Below are 8,705 nucleotides of genomic sequence, written 5' to 3'. Positions count from 1 at the left end.
TCATCCATGCTCATAGCTGGGGCACGAGTTGACGTGAAATGCTAAGTGGACGACCTGTCGACTGTTATTGGGGCATGAGCTGACGTGAAAGACTACACGGTCAATTTGTCGGCTATTATGAAGCCAATGTGCTTGTATATCGGCTACCTAGAAGCCGATAGACTACTAAATTTACAATTTTTGGAACCAGCCATCTATTTTCGCAATTTTCTATTAAAGTGATATTATTTAAAAAATCCATTTCATTCCTATTCATGCCAAATCCTCATAATTCAGTTTCCTTTTCTAGTATGTAAACTTGACGTCGATCCTACACATTCGCGTGCTTAGTAGAACTACACATTTTTATTGTTACTATCACCTATGCGTTTTCTTGTCTTATTCTCTATGTAGATTCAAGCATTCAACGGTGCCTTTGCAATGGTGGTATACTCTAGGCGTTGTTGAAGACATTGGCAGGATCGATGCGCGTCTTGGCCCGGACGAGCCTATCGAAGTTCTCGGCGGAGAAGTAGGACCTGCCCAGGTCGCCCGGGCTCGGCCTACCGCCGTTGCCGCCGACCCGTTCGCGGCGTTGGCGGCGGCCGCAGTGCCGAGGTCGAGGTTGATGTAGTGCACGTAGGCGGCGCGGGGACTGCAGGAGACGTGCGGCGCCATGCACGCGTACAGCGCCCGGAGCCACGCCATGCGCGCCTCCCCGTCCTCGCCGGCCTCCCAGGTGACGCCGTACAGGTTGCCGGCGCGGTGCGGGAACGGCGTGTCCGTGGCGCCCGCGCGGGCCATGGCCCCGCCGTAGGGGTCCAGGATCACGTACCCTGCCGGGCCCGCGGACAGGTACCGGAGGATCGCCGCGAGGGCGTCCCTTGCTATGGGCTGCTTCGCGTAGTCCGACTTGTTCTTGCCGTAGTGCTTTGTCTTGGAGACCCTGCTGGTGAGCTCCTCCGCCGAGCTCAGCCCGGCGAACTGCGCTGCGGACTCACCCAGCTCATCTCCGACAACTCTGTCTCGGCGAGGTCCAGCTCTGGGAACCTCTCGCTTAGAACGGACATGGCGAGCTCCCTCGGTCCAAGAACTAGCCCTGTGAAGGACACTGTCACGTTAGTATCTTCTTGTGATGCGCCGCCGATCGTGAGGAAGACGGACAGGTAGAACTCGTCGGGGAGAGCAGGGCCAACGAACTGCCACCGGTGCACGAGCCGCGCGATGGCGTCTACCGAACCTTCCCTCCTCGGCGTGAACAACGTCACGGTATCCAGGACAGGGACGAGCCGGAGCTTCCAGGCGTAGACGACGCCCCAGCTGCCCCCGCCGCTGCCGCGGATCGCCCAGAACACGTCCTCGCCCATGGCGCCCCGGTCCAGGACCCTGCGCTTGTTAGGAATAAACCCGGCGCTGTGTGTGTGCACGACGCTGGTGTGTGCGTGTGTGCGTTGTTCGTTCGTGCATATGTGTGCATGCAAGTAGGTGTGTTGTGTGTATGCCACGGCAACATCCGTGCGTGCGTGTGTTGGGTGGTGTACATTGCTTGCTGCGTGCGTTGAGTCAGTCGGTGCGGTGCCGCGTATGCTGCGCGGGTAATCGTTGCTGACGAGAGTTTGTTAGGCAAGAGCGGCACGATCTGTTGGAGTGGGCTGTGCCGGTTTGGTCAAGTGCGTATGGCGCGCGTGACGCCGCCGGGCCAAGCGGATCGTGGCAGGAGACCAGGGTGAGTGGAGTGTGTGCTCTAGTGCTGCCTGTGTCTATATATTCTTATATGCTCTCTGTTTGTAATATATGAAGGCAGTAGAGAAAAAGGCAGCGTGTGGGCGTTGCCGGGCGTTTGTGCGCCATTGTTTTGTTCCTCTCTGTTTTTGTGTGTGAGTGCTTAGAGATTTCCAACAAGTGGTATCAGAGCCATAAACGGTGAATGCCCAAGATCCTGCGCTACTACCTCGAGCAAGAAGCAATGGCGGTGGTTCCACATGGCACTGCGGGAGGCACGGTGTCCATGTCGTATCCGGTGCTGTCGCCGGCGAGGTACACGGCGTGGGCAATCAAGGTGGAGGCGATCCTCGACGCGCAGGGCCTCTGGAAGGCCGTGTCTCCATCGGGTGATGCTGTGGTGGACGCGCAAAAGAACAAGACGGCGCGGGCACAACTTCTCCAAGCACTGCCGGAGGACATTCTCATGCAGGTGTCGACGAAGAAGACGGCGAAGGAAGTCTGGGAGAGCCTCAAGACAAGGTTCGTCGGCACGGATCGAGTCAAGACGGCGTGCCTCGCCACGCTCAAGGGGGAGTTTGACAAGCTGTGCATGGTGGACGGCGACGTGCTGGACGACTACGCCGGGAAGATCAGCGGCATGGCTGCGAAGTTCGCCGGTCTCGGGTCCACGCTCGACGACGTCACCATGGTGAAGAAGCTGCTCGACACCGTGCCTGATCACCTGTACCAGGCGGTGGCTGGCATTGAGCAGTTCTGCGACGTCGAGACGATGGCGTTCGAGGAGGCGCTTGGCAGGCTGAAGGTGTTCGACGAGCGTTCACGATGGTGCGCGCAGATCATCGGCGCGCAGGCGGCGAACGAGGTTCAGGCCAGCGGCGACAAGCTTCTGCTCGCAGATGCGGACAAGAAGGATCGGAATAAGTCTACCATCGGCAAGTGCTTCAACTGCGGGATTCGGGGTCATTTTACCCGGGATTGCCGCAAGCCGAAGAAGGAGGAGGCATTGCTTGCCAAAGCCGATGAGGAGGCGTCGCTGCTTTGAGCAGGCGTACGGCGCCGTGTTTAGGGGGAGATTGTTAGGAATAAACCCGGCGCTGTGTGTGTGCACGACGCTGGTGTGTGCGTGTGTGCGTTGTTCGTTCGTGCATGTGTGTGCATGCAAGTAGGTGTGTTGTGTGTATGCCAAGGCAACATCCGTGCGTGCGTGTGTTGGGTGGTGTACATTGCTTGCTGCGTGCGTTGAGTCAGTCGGTGCGGTGCCGCGTATGCTGCGCGGGTAATCGTTGCTGATGAGAGTTTGTTAGGCAAGAGCGGCACGATCTGTTGGAGTGGGCTGTGCCGGTTTGGTCAAGCGCGTATGGCGCGCGTGACGCCGCCGGGCCAAGCGGATCGTGGCGGGAGACCAGGGTGAGTGGAGTGTGTGCTCTAGTGCTACCTGTGTCTATATATTCTTATATGCTCTCTGTTTGTAATATATGAAGGCAGTAGAGAAAAACGGCAGCGTGTGGGCGTTGCCGGGTGTTTGTGCGCCATTGCTTTGTTCCTCTCGTCTTCGTGCGTTTTTGTGTGTGAGTGCTTAGAGATTTCCAACAGCCCTCCGCGTCGACGAGGAGCGCGTCCAGCACGTTGTCGGCGGCGAGCATGAACTTGCGCGACAGCAGGCCGAACCCGCCGCCGGAGACGTGGCCGCCCACGCCGACCGTCGAGCACGACCCGCGGCGAACGCCAGGGAAGAGGAGGAGGAGGATCCGTTCGGCGACGCCGAGCGCGCCACGGCGTGGTAGACTTCGCCCAGCGTGGCGCCGGACTCCGCCCACGCGGTGGCCGACGCGGCGTCGACGCGCACCCTGTTCAGGTTCATGAGGTCGACCACCACGAAGGGCGCGTCGCCGTCCCCCAGCGCGGCGCCAGCCACCGTGTAGGACTGGCCTTCGTAGCTGTGCCCGCCGCTGCGCACGCGGATGGCCGCGGCCGCGCGGCGCGCGCAGAGGACCGCGCGCCGGAGGTCGCGCCTGGAGGCCGGCAGCACGACGGCGTCCGGCTTGCGCACCCCCGGGAGCGCGAAGCGGAGGTTCTGGACGGAGAAGCCGAGGAGCGAGGCGTAGCCCGGGGACCCCGCGAGGGAGAAGTTGCGGACGCCGGAGGAGACGAGGCACGACGCCAGGGATCTGCTGGCACCGGCATGCACGCCGTTTTCGCACGCGGCGGCGTGGTGTCGTGTCGACAAGAGGAGGAAGCTGAGGATGAGGCAGCAGGGCAGTCGGGTTACCGCTGCAGATTGTTGGGGTCATGGTGTTCATCGTTGGATGGTTCGTGGCACTGTTGTGCTTCTGCCAAAACTGTCGCCGCTAATTTGAAGGCTACGAGGTTTCAGAGACATATATACTGCTCTGCTCGAGTAAATTGTTTCGAAGCAATAGTTTAGTGGTTTTCAGGTGGCTCCACGTAGGCTGTCATTAGGTATACTTATAAATTCACATCCTGAGCTCGTCCTGTAGGTTAGCAAAGTCATTTCGTTAGACATGTATGAACGGATGGGTGCATTTTCATTTGGAAATCCCCAGGTGGAAGATTTGGATGGGTGTGCAAGACGAAGATCACTCAGTGTAAACTTTGTCGAACGTCCTCTATGGCTGTATAGGCTAATTAATAGGCGGTGCAGGTTCCGACCACAATCCACAGTTGTTCTGTAGGATATTCTCTAGCTATAATCGATGCATGTAAGGCCGCGCATATTCTCTTATAGTTTTTTCTTTGAGTTTTTTTTTATAACAAGACAGCAATATATATGTTAAATAAACCTAACTGTCTTCGGAGGCTCATTAAACCAAATTACGTCGTTAAACTCACCAGCTTGCTTAGCTATAAAACGTATGCTGCCTCATTACACCGTCTACTAGCATAGGTGATACAAAAGGACCTTTACTAGTTAAGTTTTTAACATCCTGGACAATATAATAACTCCAACATGAGATCTATCATAAATCTTTGATTTTGTCTTCCTGATAATACTCACAGTTTTTAACTTGCTGCAAATTGTGCTCTCCTTATCGCTATTGCTTCAGCTAGCTCTGGGTCATCAAATCTTTGTATTGACTGACAGCAAACAGCAATGAAATCACCTGTGTGATCACGAACCACAACTCCAGCACCCATGTGAGGTGAATTTTTTAATGTTGCTGCATCAACATTAATCATCAACACCCATCCGGCGGTGGAATCCACTTTGGAAGAGAGTATTCAGATTTTCACCTGTATGATGTTGGTGATTTAAATAAGTGTAGCAAGGCTATTTGTTCATAAGCTTTCACCCATTCTGCAATTACATATTTACATTGGGATGAACTTGGTTTTCACCATCATGAACCGCATTTCTTGCCTCCCAAATATTTCAAGCAGTGATGCAAAAAACCATTGCTTCCTTGTTAGTAGCTAAAGTTGGATCTTGCATCTGATGCCAAAACACCTTTTTATTTCATGCCAAACTTCGTATGCATATTAGCACATTAAATAGTTCGCGTCATTTCTTCCCTACCACAATATATAGTAGCACATCTCATAGGCATGTAAGTTTTGGAGCTTGAGTTGAGCACTTGTGGGCAAGCAGTCGGAAGCCATCCTCCATAACATAATCTTCATAATCTCTTATACTTGCCGATAAATGTCATTATATTCCTTAACACATGGTAAAGTGGGTGAGATTTGCAGACCGATGAAGTATCTCTGATTAGAGCTTAACATATCTTAGATTATTGTAATGGCATTTGTTAGTCACTATGGAGACTAGACCTCCATAGCCTGGTAGAATGGTAGCCAATGCAAACCCGGAGAAGCTCGAGATTGGTGAGGCCACCTGTTTCCTTAGGCATAGACTTGATGGTTTATATTGAGGACAATGTAAGATCTGTCTAAGATATACATAGTCATCAAAACATATTTTCTTTAAAATTATCTATACATTATGTTATACTTTTCATGCAAAAATTGTCAAAGTTATATGTGATCATCATAGGCGGCTTCCTTAAAAACCATCTAGAGTATACTACATACTGTTTGGTATGTACAAATCCATTGAATATAATTTTTTCAAAAATCTATGTGTATTATAGTAATTGTGAATTGTGTTTTCAAAATCCATTTGTAATTCATAACATACTCTTTTTTTTAATAAAGTTTAGTTTTGTATTTGGATTTGGTGGAGTGATATATCAGTGCTCATCATCATATCTGATAGAATTTATAAAATATTTTTTTTGAAATTTTTTAGGCCTAATGAAGATGGAATATATAGTCCTATTGTGAAATCTTCATCTATGAAAATGGAACATATAGTCCTTTTGTGAGATCATAAAGAAGATGATGATTTTCACAATCTGTATTATGAAAACTACACATCAAATTTGCAAAGATTGGTTGTTAGAATCCTCTAATTGACGTCTAGCTTTTCTAGCTATGAAAGAAATCAGGTAACCTTTGGAAAGGTCAATTTATGATCTCTACCTTTACTAATTGCTCTTAAGTCTCAATTTTGATGTATTGCTTCTAAAGTTTGATTTATACTATGTAGGTTCATACAAAGTGCAGGAATAGATTAACAGCATAGCATCTCAAATCTCTTGTTTACATCCAATTCAACAAATTAATATAAAAAAAGAGACCTGTCGGAGGAAATCTCCAAACGGGTGGCGGAAAGCACCCGCCTAATCCTAGTTAAGGATGGGTTTGGAGTGGACTTAGGAACGCTCGATCGATGTGCGGATGAACGCAGAAAGGACGCAAGGATTTAGAGTGGTTCGGGCCGCCGGAGCGTAATACCCTACGTCCACTTTGGTGTTGTATTGGCTGTGTAAGCCTGGATAGAAAGTAGCGTGAGCTTGTGTGTGAGCAACCTGGACCTTGTCCTCTAACGAGTACACTCTCCCTTTTATAGTCCAAGGGAGGTGTTTACACTGTGTGGGACCCCGACAGGTCGGCCCGACCAACAGAGACCTACTCTGTGTGATATGGAGATCTCCCTCTCGAGCCCCTTGTCGCAGCCTTCTCGGTTGGGAAGATATCATGCGTATCCACAATTCGGATACGGTTGTGTGCCGTCCTGCAGGCACAATGACCGCTGTCAGTGTTACCCAACAGTGGTGCTGTGCTGCCACTGTTGGGCGAGAACCTGTCAGGCGAAGCAGCAGCGCTGACCCGCCGTGCCGTTGCCTCCGCGCGCACTGTTGCAGCGCACGCCTCGGCTCTCCTGTTACAGCCCATCATTACGCCGTGTGCGGTGCCGTGATGGGACTGCACGCCGCTGGTGCACTGTAACGGTGATACGACGCGCCGCCTGGGAAACAGGTGGGCTTACCGTGGTGTCAGCCTACCTGCCCCGCGTGTCAGGGGCAGGCCACACTTTTTGACTTGGGCGCGCCCGGCCCAGCTACCGCATTAAATGCTGGTAGGTGGGCTGGAGACCCACGAAGGGCCTCCAGCCACGCGCACGTGTCAGGGCCTGCCCCGCTCCATCCGCAGGGGTGGCACGTGGCGGCACCGGACCCCTCCCCGGAGGGAGGGGGGTCCGGGCCCCCGAAGCTGGTTGGAGCGGTCAAGCCCGTGATGGTCCGGCCATCACACGTGGCATGCGGAGGCCCCGGACCTCAGGGAGCTCGGGGAGGGTTCGGAGACCATGGTCCGAGCTGTCAGGCCCGAGCCGTATGCCACGTCACCCAGAAGGCGAGGGGGAGATCACGTATGGTGATACGCTAAGGGCCTGGACACCCTAGCAGGAGGTACCCCTGTCTGAATGTACCGACAGAGGCCCCCGAGCCCACCTCGGGTGAAGAATGAACCCGCAGGTGGGGCCAGTTTCCAAGCATTGCACCGGGTGGACAACTCGTTCCCGCTGGGGAAGGGCACGGATGACCTTTCCCCCAAAGCGGGATCCCCGAGGGGCTCGTCCCCCGCCCGCGCCGTGCACGTCAGGCGGTTTAGATTCTTGTCTTATTCAAGCCCGTTCTGCGGCTCAGGCGGTTCGGATTCCGCCTTTCCCCGCTCCTTTCTGTGGTCACGCCTCTGACCAGTGGGCCTGGCCCCACCGGTCATTGGGTGTGAGAGGAGGGGGCCTGGTGCAGGCAACCGTTCGACTTCTCCTCGGTCGCCGCAGAGCGCTAGAGGGCAGCAGCCTTTTGCATAAAAGCAAGCGCCGAAGGGAACGGCTACCTTTTCACTCTTGCCACCAACAGACACCGTAGCGCACCTTCACCTTCGCGATCTTTCTTGCGAACAGCTTCCTTGCGCTCGGCTTCCTTCTCCTCCCTGCTCCCTTGCGATCCATCCTTAGCGACCTTAATATCCATCGCGATGTCTTCGCTTCCTTTTCCGCGCCGCTTCCAGAGCCAGGCACAGCTGAACTCTATGCACCGCCTTCTTGGATGGTCCGCACCGGCGCAAGCCAGGAAGATTAGGGCCGGCAAGATCCCCCCCCCCCCCCGCGACCTTGCCGCGGGGAAGTTTGTTCTCTTTAACTCGTACATTATGTGCGGGTTGGTTCCTCCGATCTCCTCCTCCTTCCTCCTGTTCCTGGAGGAGTTCGGCCTCCAACTTCAACATCTCACCCCCCACTACGTGCTTCTTGTGGTGGCCTTCGCCCACTTTATGGAGATGTTCATGGGGGTGCGCCCCTGCACCACCATCTTCCGGCATTTTTATGCCTTGGTCGGGACCGGGAGGTGCAAGCGCGAGATCGGCGCTTACTACTTCCAGCTCCGGCACGGGATGGCAAACTCCTACATCGCCGCCTTCTCCAGCTCCAAGTGGGAGGACTGGCGTGAAGGCTGGGTCATTGCGGCTGCTGACCCCCACGACCGCCTGGAGCTGCCAACGGACGCCCCCCAGAGCGACCGGAGCACCTGGAAGGCCAAGCCAACGATTCCGAAGGAGCTTGGCCCGGTGCTTGATCGGGTCAAGAATCTCCAACGGAGCGGCCTGACATCCATGATGGTGCTGGGCGACTTCTTGAA

At 54.0% G+C, this 8,705-nt stretch overlaps 1 pseudogene; it reads right to left on the bottom strand.

Moving 5' to 3' along the window:
• Positions 1 to 403: 403 nt before the first annotated feature.
• Positions 404 to 8,042, bottom strand: LOC112898177 (annotated as a pseudogene).
• Positions 8,043 to 8,705: the final 663 nt, after the last annotated feature.

The sequence above is a fragment of the Panicum hallii genome, chromosome 6, assembly GCF_002211085.1.
Source record: "Panicum hallii strain FIL2 chromosome 6, PHallii_v3.1, whole genome shotgun sequence".
Classification (NCBI taxonomy): domain Eukaryota; kingdom Viridiplantae; phylum Streptophyta; class Magnoliopsida; order Poales; family Poaceae; genus Panicum; species Panicum hallii.
Note: the sequence above shows the minus strand (reverse complement) of the source record. Positions and strands in the feature narration are given on the sequence as shown.